We start from the raw sequence: 24,185 nt of genomic DNA, 5'->3' as shown, positions 1-24,185 counted from the left end.
AAAGCTTTCTTTTCCAATTTTGAAGTTAAGATCTGTAACGTAGCTGTTTGGACTTCACTGTATAATTTCTTTATAGGTCAAAATCATTTTTTTCCCATAAGAATGTGAACCAGTTATTGAAAACTATCCATTCTCAATTCCTCCATAACGTTACTTTTGTCATAAATCAAGTTTCCATATTTACATTTGTGTGTTTCTGAACACTTTCTGTTATACTGGTCATATATTGCTTTACATGTAATAATTCCTTGCTGTTTTAATTATCATAGTTTTATAATAAGATTTGATAACCAGTGATCTATGTTTTCAGTTTTGATTTTTTAAAATTATTTTGGCTAAACTTGAACATTCATATTTCTATATATATTATAGGATGAGCTTGTGAAATTAACTGACAACATGATTAGAATCTCATGAGAGTACTGATATCTTAACGATATTAAGAGTGGAATGTTAATATTAAGAATAATTTAGAATTAATATTAATGAAATGGAATATACCTTGTTTATTTAGATTGATTTACATTTCTTTCAATAATGTTTTATCACTTTCTGTGCCTAAGACTTGTTCTTATGTTAGATTTATTACTAGGTATTTCATGTTTTTCAGTGCTATTTTAAGTGGCAGGATTTTTACACTTAAATTTTAATTGTTGCAACATATTAACTATGAAAATAAAATAGAGATTTTTATATTTCTCTTGTATCAAGTGGTTGTGCCATACTCACCAATTTATTCTTATAGTATATTTAAGAATGTTTTGCAGTTTCTTCATACACAACATGTCTAATGCAAATCATGGATATTTTATTTTTCTCTATTTCATTTTTTGTTCTTGTCTTACTGTATAAATTGGTATTTTCAGTAAAATGTTGAGTAGAAGGATTATTTGTTTCATTCCCAAATTAAAGTAAAATCTATTTGCATCATCAACTATGATATGGTTGTATGATTATCTATTTCTCTTTACATTTTCAACGATTTTTACAAATGTATTTTGAGGCTATATTATAAAATTCCATACTGAACCGTCTCTAATGATACCACAGTCGATTTCTTTTCTCTGGGTGTGCATTGAATTGTTGTCATATCAAGACAGGAAGTCTAATTGCCGCTCCCCTTACTCTGATCTTGCCTCAGTGACTTGCTTGACTAACTGAATGTTGTGGAAACTGTGCTCTAGGAATTACAAGACTGACCATGAGAAGGCTTCAGCTTTACCTCAGATTCCTGGAACATTCCCCAGTCACCATCCTGTGAGAAGCCCAAGACTCATGCAAAGAGACATGCGGGTACTCCAGTGCACAGTTCCATCTACACCCCCGGGGAAGGAGCCAGAATAGCTGTCAGTCTTATAAGTGAAGCATGTCAGACGTCCAGTCGAGTTGAGCTTTCGGGTGGCACCAGCAGCAGCTGCTATGTGGTGACAATCTCGGGAGAATCTGAATGAAAATTACTCAGCTGAGCTCAGTCAACCTTCAGAATCATGACAAATAATAAATCATTATTCAAAGCGCTATACTTGCAGGTAGTTTTGTTCCACAGGAAAAGATAACTGAAGTGAGTTCGTGTAAATCTAGAATTTTTATAACATCCTGATAGATTGATACTGTTAGGATTATTAAATGAAGCTCGTCAAAATTAATAATGTTTCTATTCATAAGCTGTGTTTTGGCTGATATGAGTGTATACGCAGCAGTTTTTACTTGCTTAGTGTTGGCATAATGCATATATTTTTTAACTCTTATTTATGAATTTCTTGTTATGTATGTATGTATTTGACATTTATCTCATATAAATACATAGTTAGATTTTGTTCTTTGATCCAATCTTCCCTACTCTATCTTTTAAGTAGTGCATTTAGACTCGGTTCATTAAATTTAACTGTTGATATGTTTTTATTTAAATTAACTATATTTTGTGGCACCGCTATAACTCAGTAGGTTAAGCGTCGGACTTCTGATTTCAGCTCACGTCATGATCCCAGCCAGCCTCCAGGGATCGAACCCCACATTGGGCTCCCTGCTGAGTATGGAGCCTGCTTAGGATTCTCTCTCTCTCTCTCTCTCTCTCTCTCTCTCTTTCTGTCCCTCTGACCTTACACAGCACCCCTGCTTATGCACACACATACTCTCTTTCTTTCAAATCATAAATAAATAAATAGATAAACCATATTTTTACTTGTTTCTCTATTTCTTCTTGTATTCATACATATTTTTTCTACCTTCTTGCCTTTTTTTTTAGATGAATTCAGTGTTTCTATTATTTCATTTTTAATCTTAGAAGCTCATTATTATTTCCAAGAGTTACTCAGGAGTTTACAGCATGCATCCTTAACTTATTACAGCTCAGTATAGGTACTTTTAGATCTTTTGTTTGTCAGTAAGTGTGTTTATTTTCCTTTCCTTTTTGAAGCATGTTTTAGGTGGGGATAGAATTTTAGCTTGGCAGTTATATTCTATAAATAATTTGAAGACATTATTTTATTACCTTCTAACTGTAGATTTTATTTTTTCCCTGTCAAAAAATTAGCTATCAGTTTATAACAGTTTCATAGAAGATAAAATCTTTTTCCTTTGGGTACTTTAGTACTTTACCACTTGTTGGGTGTGTCTTTTGTCTTTTGTTTTTTGTTTCACTGTGATGTGTCTAGGTATAGTTTTCTCTGTACTTATCATTTTGTATTTTGTAATTGTTTTTGAATTTGTGGTTTTGTAACTGTCGTCAATTGTTAACATTATTTTGACTACTATCATTACATCAAATATTACTTCTTTCCAATTTCCTATCTTTTATTTTTGAGACTCTAATGAAAGGTTTACTGGACTGTTTAATGAAGTAACATAATTTTCTTTGCAGGCTCTTTGGTATTGTTTTAACTAATTTATGTTTCTGTGCTTCATTCTGGACATTTACTAATTTATTTTTCAATTCACTGATTCAGCTAAGTCTAATCTAATAATAATGCCATGGAATGAGTTCCTAATATTATTATATGCATTTTTTATTTATATAACTGCCACTTGATTATTTTAAATATTTCACATTTTTGTAGAAGACACCATGTACCCATTTATATTGTAAAATATTAATTACAGACAATTTGAAATCTCTGTTTGGTATCTATATCTCTTTTGGCTCTATTTTGATTATTTTTTTTTCTATTTTTGTTAATTTTTATTTGATAATTTTCTATTCATTACACAATATCTCATAAAACAAAGTTTAAAGATGATTAAAACTTCTCGATGTTGTGACTTTCCTCCAGAGAAAAATTAATTTTGTTTTGACCAGGCTGTTGTTCAAGGGGCAAATCATCTTAATCCAATAAGGATTAAGCTGTTTAAAGCTGACTTCTAGGAGCACCTGGGTGGCTCAGTCTATTGAGCATTGGACTTCGGCTCAGGTCACGATCTCATGATTCGTGAATTTGAGCCCCATGTTGGGCTCAGTGCTGACAACTCAGAGCCTGGAGCCTGCTTTGGATTCTGTGTCTCCCTCTCTCTCTGCCCCTCCCCAACTCACACTCTGTCTCTCTCTTTCTCTTAAAAATAAACATAATAAAAAAAAAAAGCTGAGTTTTAGTTCTTGTGTGAGCTGATGTATTTCTAGTTTTCTTTTATTCCTGAAGTATATTATCTCAGGGCTCCCAAGTGAACACTTGGAATATTTGGCAGACTATCTTATAGTAGGGGAGTGAAGATAGGGCTTGTTGGGTGTATTAATATGATCACTAAGAAGCATAAACATTGTACTAAAACGAGTAGGTGGCACTGGACCAAGAGCACTTTCTCAAATCATCACAGTAGTGTGCATAGGACTACATTTTTATAGATGTTAATAACTACCCAGACATAGTATTAATTTCCATATATGACATTGTATATATGATGTATTGAATGCTTTAAGTGTAAATGCTTTCACGTCCTAATTTTATCTTTTCTCTAAAGTTTAACTTAAAAAACCATGTAGAGGAATATTATTCTGAATAAATTGTACGTTTTTATAAACATGAAAAAAATATTTACATGTAAATAACAGACATTTCAAAGCAAACAGTGTTTTGATAATGTTTCTATCAAAAAAGTTTTCACTTAATTATTGTCTATTCGTAACCGAGGTGAAAACTAATTTTTAAAGAGAAATGATATGATTGACTGAGACCATATTTCTTGTTAGAAACAGGGTTAGGGCCATTGTACCAGACAAATATACTTTACATGCTCTCCATTTAAAGCAAAATGGTGTTATGAGGTTTGACTCTGTGTGTGTGTGTGTGTGTGTGTGTGTGTGTGTGTGTGTGGTGTATACAGATATACAGATGTATAGGTAGAGTTAAAGTGAATTTAAACTTTTTGTATAACAAATAATTAGCCATTTATGTATATGTGCTGAAAGCTAGTACTGCCTTTATTGCTGATAAATCCATATCATATCAGCAGTTTTCTATTTCTCATTTGAGAAATTTTCCTCATTTGGAAAGTGAGGAGCTCTAAAGACAGACAGACAGACAGACAGACATTCATGTTTACTCATACATTTGAGAAATGTATTTGTAGGACTTAACAGATAAGTATAATAAATTTTTACTATATTAATGCCAATATCCTTTTATTTCTCTTTTATACAACATCTCATTTAGGAAAGCAGAAATGGAAACTGATGAAATGATTTTAAAATTATTAAGCAAGAATATTAAATAGCCAATGTAGATATACATGTGAATTTTAAATAAAGAGTTTTAGAGAAGGTGTCTTTTTCTCATCACTCTTCATTCTCCAAATGAGAAATAATAAATGGCTGATCTGATATAGGTTTACCATTGGTAGACACAGCAGTGGATTTCAGCCCACTTATACAAATAATCAGATATTTGTAGTATACAAAAAGTAGGAATTTACCCTAACTTGTTTTTGTGCCTCAAGTGGACCCTATATTTCTGTATAATAAAGTAGGGTATTTTATATTGTTACTTTCACCATTCTTTTGTTGTAAGTCAATATATATAAAGGCACTTAAACTTTTGGTAGTGAAAAATACCCAGTTACTTAATAATATTATTATAAATATTATCATTGAAATGTATATAGATATATAAATAAAAATATAACTATGACTTTGTAGAAATATAACTATGTAAAAATATAACTATATAAATATAGCAAGAACTTTTACCCTAATAATATATGTAATATAAATTCCTTAGAAGTTATATGGAAGCTTCTGATGATGTTCACAATTTTTATTTGTGACCAAAGTGAAACATTCATGTAACCTCCTACACTACTTTCCAATTGTCAGCCCAATACTTGCCTTAGGAAGGCATGGATATAAATCTCTGTTGAAAGAACAATGAAATATGTTACAACGGAAAAAAAAAAAAAAACATCTAGTAAAACCCAAAATTATATTTGGCACACACCACAGCCAAATCCATAAATAGAACTCTCCAGAAGATCAAAGGTAACAATTGGTGTATATTCTATTGCCTGGGTCATATACAAAGATTTTGCAGCTAATTGGAGGTTGTGCATGCTGATTTCAAAAGTGGAGAATGAGGGCTTAGTTATTTTCTTTTTTTGAGAGTTTGGCTTTCTTATGTATTCTATTATATGGGAGGGGGAAATCTCTCTTTTAAATGATGTTATAATTTATGCTTATTTCCACTGTAGATTCAAAAGTAATATTTTTCATGACTAAGGTCAAGAAAAAACTCTAAGCTCTGTGATGGTTTTTAGTATAATAGTTTATCTGGTGAATATTCTTAATGTTTATAAAGGGTAATTTACCTGTCAATCCAGAACCACACTGGCATACAAATTAGAGCCTGTAAAGAAAATATTTAATCATAGAAACAGCAGGAAAATTGAAGAAGAGTAGGCAGCCTCCAGAAATGGTGCCATTGCATTTTCTCATTAAATGGAAGCATTTATTCAGAGTCAAAAGATGGTATAATACATCATATTCCACTGTATTGCAATATTTACCAAAATATTTGTAGTCCATGTATGTTGATTTCAACTATATGGCACATACATAATGATATCTAGATGATTACATTTAAAATATTAATCTTTTAGTACCTGATCATAACTTAATTTTGTAACTGTTAATGATTCATCTTGCCCTCACTTTGGCCAGGTTCAAATAGCTTCAAAATATAAACACCAATATAATTGTATCAGTTCTGTACTTTCTTTTTTCAGTTCTTTACCAAGGTGCTACTCTTTTAAATACTGATATTATAAATCTATCCCTACTTTATTCTGAAACCAATCTAAGCGTGGTCTAGCTATCACACAAGCAGAAAATCGGGATAATTAGAAGATCATTGGTTTCAGGTCCCATCTAATAATCCAAAGTACTGTGTTTTCACTTAGTCATAATTACATACAACTCTAAAAACATCTGGTAAAGCTTAAGCAAGATCTGATTAATTAAGGAAAAAAATTATAATTTGAATCAGTTTGCTTACATCTCTTCTTGTTTTTAAGAATTCAAAGTAATATATTTCAAATTAAAACACACATATACTTTTAGGAAAAGGAATTCATTCATGATATCTGATGCCATTAGCAGCTAGTGATGGACTTATCTATGGGTATTATCCATATGAAGTAATGAAAACAAATAATAAAAGATAACAGCCAATAGCCAATAACAAAATTATTAGGGTAGTGTTTATTTTTATCTATTCAGACCACAATGTATTTATGGCATATACAATCATTTCTTTGCAATATCAAGTCCAAATTACTGAAGACAAATCTTCACCAGGTAGTCTGTATGAATTTTTCATTTGATTTGTTTGTTTTGGCAACAACATCTGTGTTTTTACAGGTCAGCACATAAAGAACGCACTGCAACCTTAATGCCTCTAAAGGGACTTCCTTTCCCCTTTGTATAATCACTAGCATTTTGGAAGGTTGAGCAGACATTCATTCAGTGTGCAGTACTAAGCATTTCAGCAATATACTTGCAGCTGAAACAATTATACAGTACCATGGAGAGATGTGACAATAGAGATAATCAGTCTCTCAAGGCTATAATGTGTTCTTTGTATGCACGGTTACAAGTCAGGGTGCCAGCAAAGAACACTAGGGCTAACACACGGCACCTGCCATTACAAACACATAAAAGGATGTGGAAATGTTTCAACATGATCTAGTAAATGGATGGTACAGCTATTTCATCAAGTTTAAATCTAATTGCTTTAGCCCTTGTCACACTAATGGCAACACTGTTCCCCTTACTGCTGATTCAGAAACAATGTCGCTGTGTCCATTATGGCAGTCCTTCAATCTAAAAGGAAACACTATCTGTATGCTTTTATAAGATGGGTATGCAATGTGTAACCTTTTAGAAAACACACACGGGAATCTTGTTCTCTACTTTAAAGCATATTTGAAACACTAACAAGCCTTAAAACTGAATGAAACACACACAGCATATATTGAATCAGGAAGGTAGCAAATATGTCAAAGGAAAGGACACCAAATGTGTGGCATTCTTTTTGGAAAATATGATTTTGTTTTCATGAATGGTTACAACATTCTGTGATCCAGTTTATCCACCAATAAAAGGTATCTGACAAATGTCTTGACTTCAGAAAACTGGTAAATAAGTTTCTGATTTAACAGTAGTCAACTTCCTATCAAAGGGGACATAGAATTGCAGTTCTTATCCTATGCTTTTCATTCAATTGTTTATTTATTTATTTATTTATTTATTTATTTATTTATTTACCTATTTATTTACTTATTCTACTTCTTTTTAGAGAGGGAGAGCATGAGCGGGGTAGAGGGGCAGAGGGAGAGAGAGAGAGAATCTTAAGTCTTAAGCAGGCTCCATTCTGAGCAGGGAGCCTGATGTGGGGCTCCATGCCTCCCATGACCCTGGGATCATGACCTGAGCAGAGATCAAGAGTTGGACAGTCAACTTACCGAGACACCCACGCACCCCTTATTCGGTACATTATTAAATGAACCAAGCAAATATGCATTTGGCATATACTTATTGAGTACATAGTCTGTGCTCGGCAATATGATAAGCACTCTGTTTATAGTCAGGGCTCTTACAGCTACCATTGTTCCTGCCTTCACAGGGGTTGTAATTAATTTAAAATGATTGTCAACTACTGTTTGCGAGACATGGAGCGGAGATTGACAGAAAGACATCCTTTCTTTTGCAGATGTATATGGAAATTTAGGGAACCACTTTTGGTTGCTGTTATGACAATAAAAGAGTTAGTAAATCACTGGTGACCAGAAGTATTTAACCAAAAAGTGAATTTCTTTTCTATTGTCCCTGCTGGGAAAACCGCCACCTGGGAAGGGGAGAGGGTGGGACGATCTCTTCCAAACAGTCAAATGATATCATTAAATTGTCTTCTCCCTGAATGTCCGTGGAGACAATTTTAGAAACTCGTTCAGGTATACATTAATTCATACTATTACTATTTATTGGGTATTAAAAAGATTTTGTGAGTTTGCACCAGTACATAATCGTTTCTGCAATTATACGCTTCCTTAGTTCTAAATAATTGACTCACATTGGGCTCTTGGAACACAGCTCCACCTGCAAGTTGAATACTATCTGCTTTTTCACTCATGGTGAAGAGCTTATCTTAAAAATCATGCAATTACATGGAAAGGAATCCAACTCTTCTGTAGAAAGAAGAAATTATTGCCACCCCATTCCCTATCTTATAAGTAATATTTTTATTGATAATAAAGCAGACAACTTTTATAGAACATGGGTATACAGAATTGTATTGTAATGTACTAAACATTAATGCAAGGGCTATTAATAGAAGGAATATCTATATCCATATACATTTAAACATGTATCTTCATATATAATTATCAATAGTCGTAAAGATGGCATTTTCTATAAAAATTTTTATAGTATTTGATTTCTAAGTAAGGGGTGATAAGAAATAGTGCGTAAGTCTTCATGTTATATCACTGTGACTTGATTTCTGTATAACTGAGAAGTATTTTTAGAGTTTTATTTCAGAAAATACTGTTGTTCAATCATTAATTTAAAATATATTTTAGACCCTTGGTTGTGAAATGCGTAGCACTAAAATCATTGGGGATAGTATTAGGGGGTTCAATCAGAAGCAAATCAGGGCACCTGGTGGCTCAGTCGGTGATGCAGCTGACTCTTGATTTCAGCTCATGGTTTGTGAGATCACTTGCAGAGCCTGTCTGGGATTCTCTCTCTCCCTCTCTCTCTCCCCCTCCTCTGCACAATTGTGTGCTTTCTCTCTCTCTCAAAATAAATAAATTAATTTAAAAAAATGAATAAATGATAATTTTAAGGGATTTACAATGTAGTTACTGAGAAAAGACAAAAAGTGATAAGAACTTCCTCTCATCAAATTCTAATTTCAAATCATCTTGTCCTGTGAAGCCTCCTGATTTATGATCTTGAAACATTGGAATCTAGATTTGAGGCATTCTAAGTTAACAAAAATTAGTTAGAAATACTTTACTTCTATGGTTCTCAAGAATGTGAAAATATCATACAACTTAATTTCCAAAAAGTTATTTATGATCTTGATAAATAGACTCACCATAACATATCTTTTGGGACTTCTCCCTCGCATCTCTGGTATATACACCATCCTCTCCGGTTTGTCTCCTCCACATCCTTGATTTTAGAACCTGATACCAATCACTCAGGCAATTACATTTGCCTGGCCTTTGGTTAGTTTCTCACGCGTGATTAATAAAGGCCTTTGAAAAATGACCTGAAAAGGAGTTTCCCGTGTGTCCAAACTTTTGTCCATCTTCCATATATTGTTTATTTTCGGTGGGGTCTTGCTTGCTTTAAGAATGTGTTGTGATCGGGGCGCCTGGGTGGCGCAGTCGGTTAAGCGTCCGACTTCAACCAGGTCACGATCTCGCGGTCCGTGAGTTCGAGCCCCGCGTCAGGCTCTGGGCTGATGGCTCAGAGCCTGGAGCCTGTTTCCGATTCTGTGTCTCCCTCTCTCTCTGCCCCTCCCCCGTTCATGCTCTGTCTCTCTCTGTCCCAAAAATAAATAAAAAACGTTGAAAAAAAAATTAAAAAAAAAAGAATGTGTTGTGACCGATAAGTTCTGGTAACAGCTTATGAAACCACATGAAAGGACTAGGTAATATGATACCGGAGTTCAAAAGAAGTAAATCTTCCCTCTAGTTGACAGCTTCATGGAGGAGTTGAAATTAGGTTGCATCCTGAGAGATAGATAGGGTTTGAATCTGTATAATTGGAGAAGATTTCTTCATAGATGAAAGCAAATATCTGTATCTCTATCTATCTATCCATCTATGTATCTATCGATCTATAAACATATAGATATATAACCTCTCACTGCAAACAAGATTAAATAGTGCTTTAAATGGCAACTCTGTGAAGCAGTGAGAAGACATGCTTGATAATAAATGGATATGAACTGCATAGATTTGCTCCACAAACTTAAGCATATAAATAAAGCATCAACTTTTTTTTTTTTTTTTTTTTTTTTTTTTTTTTTTACCAAGCAACCGTTCAGTGTCTGTTAGTCTTATTTACACAGAATAAAGTATGCTTCCTTTTAAATCTCCTTTCTTCTTATTTGCCCAAACTCATCCTGCTCAAGTATAGAGGGGACGGGGCAGTATAATCTAATAGTTTTCAAATCTCAGCATATATGAGGTTAATTTGGATTTTTTTTGTTAGTTTAATGTTTATTTTTGAGAGAGAGAGAGACAGAGACAGAGACAGAGTGTGAACAGAGGAGGGGCAGAGAGAGGGGAAGACACAGAATCCAAAGCAGGATCCAGGCTCTGAGCTGCCAGCACAGAGCCTGTTGCAGGGCTCGAACTTGCAGACTGCGAGATCATGACCTGAGCCTAAGTCGGATGCTTAACCGACTGAGCCACATACTTTGGATTGCTTATTGAAAATTCCCAGGTTTGGGGTGCCTGGGTGGCTCAGTCAGTTAAGCATCCAACTTCATCTCAGGCCGGCTTGTGAGTTTGAGCCCCGCGGTGGGCTCTGTGCTAACAGCTCAAAGCCTGGAGCCTGCTTTGGATTCTGTGTCTCCAACTCTTTCTGTCCCCCCTCCCCCCACAATAAATAAACATTCAAAAAATGTTCCCAGGTTCTTCTTCCACCAGAGTTCTGACTTAGGTGACAAGCCCGATGCAAATGATTGATGGATCACTCAGTATTGCGTACGCTGGTCTCTTTGGTCTCCACGATTGCTGTTGAAAGTCAGTCCTGCACTTCCCAAAGAAGTTTTCAACCTGCACTGACACCTTTCCTTTTCCAAATTCAGGCATTGCCACTGTAGGCTTCACGAGTTGTCTTTTAGAGTCTGAAGCATTCTTTGCATCCCTGTATGTATATACACGTTCAATATGTTCGTAACTATTTCTCAAAGCACCGCATTGCTGGTACATGAGGGACATCCAACCTTGTCCTTTTATAGAATTTGATCTTCCTGTGTACCTTGCAATACTTCTCTGGGTTGCTGCTACCTCATATCCAAAAACTTCTCATCTGGTGAATGCCTTTTTTCCAGGACATGTCTTAGTCATGCAATAATTTCTCCCTTTAACCAGTGATCTGTTCTATATCCAAAAGTAGTGAGTAGGGGTTGGTGAAATCACTGAAAATGACAATTAAACACTAAAACAACTATTAACAACCATAACTCCAGCCACAGAGTTCATATCACAACATACCTCCAGGATAAAAATGCCTATTGTATTATATTAACCCAATTAATAAGACCATTTACGTGGTTGCAGTACCAAGAAAATCATAGCTAGATAGCTAGACTTTTTTTTTTAACCTGTACCACATAGTGTGTGTGTGTGTGTGTGTGTGTGTGTGTGTGTGTGTGTGTATGTTGTGTGTAGTAGTAATTCTTTTCTCATTAGACTCCTTTTATTCTGGGAAGGACACAACAATAGTCAATAAATAAAGAAAAGACCTTCTTTCTCATCTCAACATTTGTTTTTCATGAACAGAATTCCGTGATAGATGATAGATGTTATGATTTAGCCAAACTACAAGCATTGAAATGCAATTCCTGGATTTAAAGTTTTTATTTTGTTTCTCATTGTTACCAGTCCTTTTATAACGAGGAATTAAGAGGAGGGTGATAGGACAAGCCCTAAAAATTTTTTGTAGCATTTGTCATGAGGATGCTGAGGTACATATGACACAAAAGAGGATTTTCCTAAATCTACTATGGAGATCGTGTCTCATATTATATAAAATACAATTTTACAACCATAATGCTTGTCTCATTCTGAAGGGAAAAACAGTTTTATTTCTAAATCACTGTGGCTGCTGTATTGGAGTTCAGCTTTATAGTTGGTAGTTCAACTGAACATTTTTATATGAAATTACCAGAATATTTTGGGAGTGTTGTGGTTTTCAAGGGAAAAGCTAAAAGATTATAGAGGTCTTTGAGAGATACATTTGTGGTTCACTTCTCAAATACAGTTCTTTATATCAGTTGTTCTTTAGTAAATAAACAAGAGACTGTGTTTCTGAAAAAGCTTTTAAGGCAATTTCATGACAGTTTCATGATTTTCAATGAATAAAACACCAACTTTGGCTTTTACATGCTATAAATGATGTGTTCATTTGTGAACATATCCCATGGCTACCTTTTACTGAAAGGTAAGTTATTTAAAGATTCAGAGTTACCTTCTCAGAAAAGACATTCTTAAAGCCCAGTTGCATTGTTTGTTTTAAAGAAAACACTTTTATTAGTGTCTAAAATAGCATCTTAGGATTTATATAGAAGTTATAAAAAATATATGACTTTTGAACATCAATTGAATCAGACTCCTCTCTTTTGTCCTTGAGAAGATTTTCTACCTTCACATAGTAGTTGTCGTCTTAAAGAATGTGATAAAAATAAATACAGTCCTTTCCCCACTGCAAGTCATATATTCCATTTTTCAGCTTTTCATCTCTTTATCACATTCCAGAATTGAAATCTTTCTAGACCGCAAGATTCGTCATTTTTCTGAGGACTTAAAACTCAAAAGGAAGCAAAACAACACATATATCTCAAAACTTATTTTAGAAGTTTACAAAATGCAAAAGTGAACACAATTTTAAAAAACATCTTCCTAGGACGTTAAAAGTTGAACCAAATAAGCCACAATTTTCATGAAACACCTTTACCCCTTTACGATTGCTGTGTTTAAATAATTTTTTCAAGGTGGGGGAAAAGACTGAAATTTCCAGAAATATAATTTATTCAAAATAGTGCAATTACTAAGGGAAGAGAGGGGCATGAATCCATCACCTGATCAATAGCATAGAACTTGAGCATTCCAATAGATAAACCAACCTGCAAAAGGATAAAATTTATTCAGTTGCCCAGAGAAATATTCAAGAATAAAACAGCAAAAAATATAACCCTGCAAGTTCTAACAAGAAAACTAATGCCACAGCTGTTGTTAAAATAGGAAGGGAATGGTCATATAACATAAAACCTATTGGTTTGCATGGAGAAGCCTGTTTACTGTTTAGTGGTTTAGGCGTATGACGCTATGTGAAAAAGAGGAAATACCTGCCGACCTTGGGAATGCTGGAAGATTCTCATAACGTTACCCACTGTCTTAGATATCAGAGTTTCTACCGGTGAAAATTCCTGGTTATCATACTTTTACAACCAAGTTGCTTTTTTTTTTTATTTTTTACAATTTTTAAATGTTTTTATTTATTTTTAACACAAAGAGAGAGAGAGAGAGAGAGAGAGAGAGAGCGCGTGTGCGCATGAGTGGGGGAGGGGCAGAGAGAGGGAGAGACAGAATTTGAAGCAGGCTCCAGGCTCCCAGCTGTCGGCACAGAGCCTGATGCGGGGCTCGAACTCACTGACTTCCAGATGATGACCTGAGCTGAAGTCGGAGGCTCAACCCACTGAGCCATTCAGGTGCCCCGACAAAGTTGCCTTTTGAAGTAGAAAAGTCTTGGACCATTTGGAGAACCTTCCTTACAGTTTGATGGGAGGAGAGTCCAGTGAGGTCTTCATAACTAAAGCTCTCATGGTAGAGAAAAGACATATTAGGTGTGGTAAATTTTAGTGTATCCCTTCCTAAGAATAAAATAAATAATCAGGAATAAGAGCAGGTCCTCTACCATCCAAGGTCGTCTCTGTGACTTGTAGGCACAAAATATAGATTCAAAAGTGTGGATCAATAGTCCTCCAGCTTTAAACATGAAAACCTTTCTGTTTTTCTTCATTTTTTAATTTTGATTTTTTTAAGTTTATTTATTTACTTTGAGAGAGAGAGAGAGATTGTGTGTGTGTGTGGGGGGGGGGGGGAGGGGCAGAGAGCGAGAGGAAGAAGCAGAATCCCAAGAAGGCTCTGCCCTGTCAGCGCAGAGCTCCAACTAATGAACCAGGAGATCATGACCTGAGTCATATCAAGAGTCAGATGCCTAACCGACTAAGCCACCCAGGTGCCCTTGTTTTGCTTATTTCATATCTCTATTTTCTTAGGCCCCTCATAGAAACGAGAGAGCCCAAGGAAAAATCCATGTCTACTATCTGTTGGCAAAGATGGGGTCAGAAAATTCTTCTCCAGTCAAAAAAAAAAAGAGATTGGGGGCGCCTGGGTGGCTCAGTCGGTTAAGCGTCTGACTTCGGCTCAGGTCATGATCTCGCGGTCGGTGAGTTCGAGCCCCGCGTCGGGCTCTGTGCTGACAGCTCGGAGCCTGGAGCCTGCTTCGGATTCTGTGTCTCCCTCTCTCTCTGACCCTCCCCCGTTCATGCTCTGTCTCTCTCTGTCTCAAAAATAAAGAAACATTAAAAAAAATTTAAAAAAAAGAGATTGATCATGGAGATGATATAAGAGATTCAGCATCCTTAGGGAAGGTGAAGCAATATGAAATACTCAAAGAAAGAAACAAAAGAAGAGGTGAAAATACAGAGACCAAAGTATACGAACAACAATACACTGAGACAAAAAGTGAGCAGTAGGGAGAAAAAAGGAAGAGCTATCCTTACAGTACAATTTATATCCATGATAGATCAAAGTCAAAATAATGTGAGGGTGATTGTAGTAGTCATGAGATGGCAAAGAAACCTAACTGAAATATTTCTAAACTATTGGTGAAAAAAACAAAAGACGTAGAAATGATAATGAACTCGCACAGAGTGAAGTTAAATAACAGAGCCTCAGCAAGTCAAATCTAAGGAAAACAGAATAGTTGAGAGAAACAAATGTCATGTGCCATGTCCTGTTCTAATAACTTTGCAAAAACTAATTTAATTCTCATCAGACTCTGAGGTAGTTACTAATGTCATGATATCTACTTTATAAATTAAGGCACTAAAAATTACCCAAGGAGGGTAAGTAATGCAAAACTAATTAGTACAGTCTGGTTTCAACCCAGGTTAGAGCAACAGTCTATTTCAAGAGCATTCTGTTGGTAAGGATATATTTTTGTATTTAAAAATCTCATAGGCATGCCTGGGGGGCTCAGCAGGTTGAGCTTCCCAGTTCGGCTCAGGTCACAATCTCCCAGTCCGTGTGTTCAAGCCCCGCGTCAGGCTCTGTGCTGACAGCTCAGAGCCTGGAACCCGCTTTGGATTCTGTGTCTCCCTCTCTCTTTGCCCCTCCCCTAATCATGCTCTGTCTCTCTCTGTCTCTCAAAAATAAATAAAACTTAAAAAAAATTAAAAATGTTATAGATGAACAAAGAATAGGATTGTCATTGTAAAGACTTGAAAATTGTGCTATAAAATCAGTACAACATGAAAAGTATGAAAATTTTCTTCTTTAAGTTTTTTTGAAATTTTAATTTCCCATATGTGATTTTTATCCACGTGCACATGTATGTGTATGTACAGCTATGTATATGTATGTGTACATGTGTGTGGATATGTGCATATATATGAATGTATGTGTATATACGTGTGACAAAGAAAGAGAGAGAGAGAAAGTGTATTTATAGGAAAAAGTTAGAAAAAAAGTTTCTTCATGTATTTCTTTGGATCTTTGACAGGTCCCCTTTATACTCAATAGAATAAAGACTGAATAATAATGAGGAAAATTTCTCTTGCCCCATGCTAAGAAGGTGGATACCTCCCCTCTTATAAAAGCTAATGAAAATAAAGCACTTAGAATAGTTATAAAAAACTGAATCATTCACCAAGCCAGTGACTCACATCCTTATAAAATAGAATTCGTTTTAAATAGGTGTTTTCTTGACAGAGGTTTTGGGATCATTATAGAGTGATTGATGCTTTGATCATTCTATTTTAAAATGGTGTATGGGGCGCCTGGGTGGCTCAGTCGGGTGAATGTCTGACTCTAGATTTCGGCTCAGGTCATGATTCCTGGTGTCGTGGCTGGAGCCCCATGTTGGGCCCCATGCTGAGCATGGAGCTTGCTTATCATTCTCTCTCTGTGTATCTGTGAATTATTGTTGAGGACTGTATACAACAATAACAATGACTTAAGTGAGAGACTTATGTTTTGAAATCTCAGCAGATCCGGGTTCAATTCTTGACTTTGATATCTTCAGGGTGATATTTAGTTATAGAATTTAATATCCTTGGCCCTCAGTTTTCTCTTTTGTTAAAAAATATAATACTGGCTCACAATATAGTAGTTGTAAAGATCATATTTGAAAAATTGTACGTGTGGGCGCCTGGGTGGCTCAGTCGGTTAAGCGTCCGGCTTCAGCCAGGTCACGATCTTGCGGTCCGTGAGTTCGAGCCCCGCGTCAGGCTCTGGGCTGATGGCTCGGAGCCTGGAGCCTGTTTCCGATTCTGTGTCTCCCTCTCTCTCTGCCCCTCCCCCTGTTCATGCTCTGTCTCTGTCTCAAAAATAAATAAACGTTAAAAAAAATTAAAAAAAAAGAAAAATTGTACGTGTATTAAAGATAGAGCTTTAATATTGTATCAGGCATAGATCCAACAAATGCATCTAGATCCAGACACTATTTGAAGTAATTTTTATATGTTAAATACAACAATCTTATGGCATATTTTCTATTATTATCATTATTTTACAGAACAGAACATTGGGGGGAGAAACAGGTTAAGCAACCTGTCCAGAATCACTTACTCAATTCGGCTTTAGATCCGAATTTGTGTCACTACTGATCACTTCCTTATACCACTCTCCCTGTTTTTTTTTTTTAAGGACAAAAATGAGATGTTGTGCAACCATCAGGGACAAAGAGGACACTTCCATGTCTGACTGAGAGCCTGGCGGGAACCAGGATGTCACAGCAGGGAACTAATGTGACAAGGAGGAAGATTCTGAAGAAATGACTAGGGGAGTTGCTCTCACAACCGCCTTCATTCATGTTTGTTAGGAACAGTAATTGGACTTGAACAATCCTAAAGGGGATGGACTAAATTTAGCATGGATTGACTGCAGCTGCAGATTAGATGTTGGAGCCTGAGATTAGTAGCTAGCTACCTGCTGTAGCTTTTTTTTTTTTTTTTAAATCGGGCCTCAGCATTCTTACCTAACCACACCTGGATTAGAGACTGTGCCCCAAGTGTGGGTTGTGGGGAGGAAGGAAGCTCTCAAAATTTTGGTTGCACTTGTTCGAAATTTGCCTCAGCCAGTACAGAGGTGGGAGCCATAAGAAATGCTTCTCGTCAGTCCTTCCCAGGGAGATCTCTGCAGTCATAAACTGAAAGCAGGGGGCAGAGCCTTGTCTTCTCGGATAAACGAAGCCAGGTGGGGCAAAGAGAACAGGCTTTTGCTCAAATGCCCCAGATTCTCTTCCCTTACTGGGATTTATAGATTTCCTTTTCCTTTTTTTTTTTTTTTTTTAAGTTTTTATTTATTTATTTATTTTGAGAGGGAGGGAGAGAGAGACACACAGAGAGAAAGAAAGAGTGAGAACGAGTGGGGGAGGGGCAGAGAGCGAGGGGGACAAAGGATACAAAGTGGGCTCTGTACTGTCAGCACAGAGCCCGATGTGCAGCTCAATCTCGAACGTTAGATCATGACCCGAGCTGAAGTTGGGCACTTGACCGACGGAGCCATCCAGGCACCCCCGTAGATTCTGTTGAATAAAGTTTATTCATTTGCTAAATGCCCTAATAATTTTAAAAAATAACTTTCACCATTTATGGTTGTTTTGCTGGGGAGTTTGTGCAGAGATCCTTACATCATCATTCTAGAAGTGCACCCTTGTACCACATTCTGGCAGGTGGGAAAAGGGAAAGAACTCTCACAAACTCCTTCCTCAAAATACATCATCAATTGGAGAGTTTTTCAAAGATTTGTCGTCTTACTGTTACTTTAGGAGCATCATGTTTTAAAAATCAAGAAGACATTTGATTGTCTCTGACTCTTGACACATCTATTTTCTATGTGTTTTAGAAATTACTGAGTGCTTCAGGAAGCATCATTTCAATATAAACTGGAGTTTCTTTGGGTGCTAGGGTGACTCAGTCAGCTGAGTGTCTGACTCTTGGTTTTGGCTCAGGTCATGATCTCAGGGTTTGTGAGTTCAAGCCCTGTGTTGGGCTTTGCACTGAAAGCATGGAGCCTGCTTGGGATTCTCTCTCTCTCTCTCTCTCTCTCTCTCTCTGCTCCTCCCCCACTTGCACAGGTCTCTCTCTATCTCTCTCTCTCTAAATTAACTTAAAAAATTGGAGTTTCTTTTTGGAATCACATCAATCTTTGATAAAACTGCAAGTACTTTCTTAATTCAGCAGGATCACTGAAAATTTGGGTTCTGCAGAAGTCCTGCTATAAACTATTCAGGATAATGCATGCTGTTTCACTTTCACTTTCAGAGACACTTTCTGTGTCTCTGTAGCATCTGAATAATACCGAAAATGACGGTTGATTCTATTCATGTTATAATAGGAAATATGGAATTACAAGCTATTGTAAGTATACATTGTCATGTTATGAAACACTGTGGAGTACATATTGGTTTAATAAACACAGTAGTAATTACTACTTCTACAGTGATCAAAACATTTCACCTTAGTCTGACAATGTGCTTGAGGTTTAAGTCTATCCCATTGGACTCCCTCTCGCTCTCCCTCTCTCTCTCTTCCTCTCTCTCTCTCTCTCTCTCGAGAGAGAGATTGACACTCCAGCACAACTCCCTGGCTAAATGCCCAGGGACAGGGGTGTCTGGGTAGCTCAGTTGGTTAAGCATCCGACTCTCGGTTTCGGCTCAGATCATGATCTCATGATTTCGTGTGTTCAAGCACCAATTCAGACTCTGTGCTGGCAACCTGGAGCCTGCTTGGGATTCTCTCTCTCTCTCTCTCTCTCTCTCTCTCTGTCTCTCTTTTCCTCCCTCACTCATGCTGTCTCTGTCTCTCTCAAAATAATTAAATAAACTTAAAAAATGATCAGGACAACATACTTTTTCCAGATTCACACACTGTAAATACTTGCACATAAATGAATGCATCGTCCTTTGTTTCATACTTGTTTTCCTTTACTCTTCCTTTATTCTCTCCTTTCCTTTCCTTTAATGCTGAATGTTTAATGGATTTACATATTTTTTTTACTTTGAATGATATGAGATCAATTGAGAATAATTTGGTTTGATTCTAATATACTGTTGTAAGACTAACCTTTCAAGAAGTTCTCTTGAGTAATTTTGTATTTATTGAAATATTAATTTACAATTTAGATGGAAATAACTGTCCTTAATTCTCTTTGGTTTAGAATAAAGTAAACCATTATTTGAAAGGGATATGTAGATACTTTGTAGCATGTTGATATTTTTATGTATACCAAAGTGACAGCTTTGTTTTGAACTTGGGGGGAAAAAAAACCTTACTAGAGTAGTTCTAGGTATTTTAAAAAGAAAATAAAAGAAAATCCATCCAATTCATTTGAATAGATTGGAAATGATACTTATGGTGTTCTGTGTTTGAGGTAAAGATAACAACCCTGTTTCCCTTTTTTTTTGTATTGTTTCCATGGATAGAGACAAATACCAGATGTCTATAAAGAAGCCAAAAGTAACATAGTTCTAAAAATTGAAAGCTTAGAGCTGCTTTCTCCCACTGAGCTGTGATCCCACAGAATGAAATCTGGAGCGCTAGACCAAACATTTGTGACTAATACCAAAATGATGTGAGATGATGTAGGGTTTTATGTAAACCTTTAACAGTTATAGAATTGGTAGCCTTAAGAGTGGTGAATTTTCTTTAATGTAAGTAGTTCGATTCCTGCATTCGATGAACATTATAGGAGATTTCATAAAAGTCTCTTTAAGAATGCCTTGAAAAGGGGGCACCTGGTGGCTCAGTCAGTTAAGTGTCTGACTTTGGCTCAGGTCATGATCTCACAGTGAGTTTGAACCCTGCGTCAGGCTCAGTGCTGACAGCTTGCAGCCTGGAGCCTACTTTGGATTCTGTGTCTCCCTCACTCTCTGCCCTTCCCCCACTCACACTCTGTCTCTTTCTGTCTCTCAAAAACGAATAAACGTTAAAATTAAAAAAAAAAAAAGAATGCCATGAAAAGTAATTTATGTTACTGAAATCTAAATAACTTATCTCACAGTTAATTAATTGAAAACAAAACTGATTATCATACTATCATACATAAACGTGACTTTTAAGAATGTATGAGAAGTGCTTTCTGTGTATATTTCCTTCAGTTATTATAACTGAACAAACCGAGTATCAAAAGAGTTTATAATCTGCCTAAATTAGGTAAAAAGTTTGGATTAGAATCCAAGATTGTATTATTATTTTACCTTGATCAAATTTTAAGGAAGCTTATGTAAAGCTCGTATGAAGAATGCAGACTTTGAAGGAAAGAGGGGGCAAGAAATGTGGCTTTGGGGGTGAGTGAAGAATAAGCCTGTGGTCAGTTTACCTTTAGAAGAGATGGGTCCAATATCACATATGACATGGATTTAGGTCACTCTCAGCATCCTTGAAACTTTCTTTCCTGCTCCATAAAAAAGGGGAGCATACATAGCACAGAGTGCACACGCGATTTCTGTTTGCAGATCAGTGACATAGTTTAAGTGTTGCTAAGTATTAACTAACACAGTTAAACACAACTATTATTACTGAGAACCCAAGAATGGAAGACCAGTCATTTGTCCCCAATAAGATGTTGCCATGTGTTTGCCCTTTCGTAAGTGGTAAGAAATTGTCAAACGATTTAATCCTTTCTCTTCTTTTACTTCTGCCCTCCTTAAGAAAGAAATTTTATAGAGAGTGTTAAAGTCACAGTGATGTCTGCAGTAGTGGAAGAAAATAAGATACTGAAATGAAATGCAATTAAGCTCTAATGAAAGAAAAAAAAGAACATTATAACTATGATTTTAAAGCCTGCTGTTTCATTATTTGTTAACAACATACGACTTCATGGTCAAATACGGTATCATGAAAAAGTAGAACAATTATGGTAGTGCTGATCAATAATGATTTGAGGGCAGAAAGAGTCAATACAGCGTAATAAAGCAATTATACAGTAATATAAAGCAATATTTGAATGGTTTCTTGAGAGAAGTGTGAACTGAAAACGCACTATGGGAGAAATGGTGTTTAACAACACCTAGAAAGGAAGAGGAGGGCTGACAATTGCTTTGTAGTTAAATAACAAAATGGCTATATGGCGATATAATCTGGAAACAATTTATTAGTGTAACTGGCAACAGACATTTCAGATTTGATGATCATCTATTTTGTAAAGGCTTGCTTTTCATGCTAAGAAGGAAACAAAAGGAGACATATTTACATATCGTAATTTTGAGAAAAGTGAGGTGATTAGAATTTACCTGGCTTAGTGAAGGTCACTGGTGCTGTAGGGGAGCATGGGTAAGAATGTGAATCATGCTTAATCATCCAGATTATGTCATCTCTTAGCTCAAAGGCAGGTAAGCAAAAAGTCTGCCACAGTCATAATGCCCTTTAGATGAGAGCTATCTTACTTTGGCATGGCAATCTAATGTGATGGTTAAAGCACTATCTGGAGTGAGAAGATTTGAATTCTTCTGTAGGTTATGCTTGGTGATATTGGCCAAGAATGGGGGTGGGTGCTTTTTTCCCTCTACCACATCTAAGGAGGTTGTAGATTCATTTACTTTATTTTTTTTTAATTTTTTGATGTTTATTTTTGAGAGACAGAGAGAGACAGAGCATGAGTAGGGGAGGGGAAGAGAGAGAGACAGAGAGATAGAAAGACAGAATCTGAAGCAGTTTCCAGGCTCTGAGCTGTCGGCACAGAGCCTGACACGGGGCTTGAACTCACAAACCGCAAGATCATGACTTGAGCCCAAGTTGGACGCTTAGCATACTGAGCCACCCAGGCGCCCCTCATCCATTTACTTTAAATTGTGTATGTAAATATTTGGCAAAACACCAGTACATATTAAATTTTCAGTAAAGAACAAGCTATTTCTACTACTGGTATTATTTACATTTTTTCTACATCCTTGTAATGGTCGTTATCTTCAAATGCTATCAGATTCATCTATACTTTTTAATAGGTGCTTAAAAATGTCTGTTGAATGAATGAACAATTGGATGAGTAGGAGGAACTCACTTTCAAACATAAGTGGAAAGGATGTGTAACATTGTAACATTTAAATGCATAACATTTTAATTCCCATTTTTTCCCACAACTTTTATCTCTAGTGCAGAACTCCAGAAATACATGATTGTTTTGGTCAGATTTTTCTTTATTATATAGAGTCCTAAACAGTTTAGAGATTAGCAAGTTTGAAATCATACAGATAGGAGGATGCCTTCCATGGGATGAAATTGACTCAATATTTGGTCCTTTAAACACACATGATATTGAACCTATCTTAACCTTTTTTAAATTTAGTCTTCTATTATTTCAAAAATATGTCATTGTTCGATGATTATCTGGCAGTTTTTTCAAGCCATAAACAATGGTTTAGTTTGTGTTATATGAACAATGTATCTGGGAGAAATCAAGGCATGTAAATTCATTAATCCATATGCTTCTCCTTCCAAACTGGCTGCTGCATGAAAGAGATTAATAAAACAAAACTGAATAGCATATTATATATAACATATTATATATATATACACATACATACATATATATATACACATATACATATATATATATATATATATATATATATATATATATATATAATTATCATCATCAGTGAAATTTGACACAATTCACCAGCTTCTTCATGGTATTTTCTTTTTTTTTCATCCTGTAACCAAGACTGATGTTCATTTTGATAAATTTAGAAAGCTAATACCTAATTTTATGCAAGAGAGGTGTAAGATTCAGTAGAGTAGAAACCTTGCTAATTATCACTTCTCTGATCTACACACCTGATACTTCTTGCAAGAAGTTTTTAACAAATATTAAAAAGAGGTCAGGTCATATATCAAAGCATTATTTCTATGTTATCACAATTAAGTACAAATTTGAAAACATATATTTGTGCATTCAGCATTTTAGTAAATGTTACTGACTGGACATAATGCCAAGAAATGAGTTGCTAGGAAATATTTTTCATGTTCTTACTCTATTCTTTCTCTTCTTCTCCATCACAAATACATTTTTTTTTGCTGGGCTTTATAGAAAAACATCTCCTAGGATGACATCCCACCATATCCTTCAAGAAACTTGGCATGAGGATGGCTTAAAGGCTTCTCTGCCTTTGGTTTTATCCTTGCAAGCAAAGTATTTACACAGAAAAAAATAAAGTGAAATGTAGATATTCATTTGATAGTTGGAAAAGGATACAGATCTTTAGAACACAAAGTTCTACTTTGTCTTCTATTATAAGTGATTTCATTTAATTTGCCTGGATAACTACCTCAGTGTTTTCAAAATATATTTTTTTTATTGCAAAATACGTTACACATAAAGAAAAGTGATTAAAACTCAAATTGTATTTCAGTCACTTACTACAAAATAAATAGAGTCAAGGTCAGCTTCATGAGTTTTGTCACACTCTTAGAAGATCCTATACTTAGTTTAAAACTATAGGATAGGATATCCTCCTATCACTGGATATAATAATTTCATATTTCAAATGTGGTAGAACAAGTTCTCCTTTATAGTTTGTATTTAAGTTCAAAGCGGTGTTGTTATTGAACATTTCTCTTTTCTTGTGATTTTTAAACTCCTTTTACTTAGTTCTACTAAATATTTTATTGAGGTTGCGTTGAATGAAATAAAACATTTAGCCTATAATTAAAATATTTTAAAAATTTAGGGGC

The sequence above is a fragment of the Panthera leo genome, chromosome B1, assembly GCF_018350215.1.
Source record: "Panthera leo isolate Ple1 chromosome B1, P.leo_Ple1_pat1.1, whole genome shotgun sequence".
NCBI lineage: Eukaryota > Metazoa > Chordata > Mammalia > Carnivora > Felidae > Panthera > Panthera leo.
The sequence above is the reverse complement of the archived record's forward strand: the minus strand, read 5'-3'. Positions refer to the sequence as shown.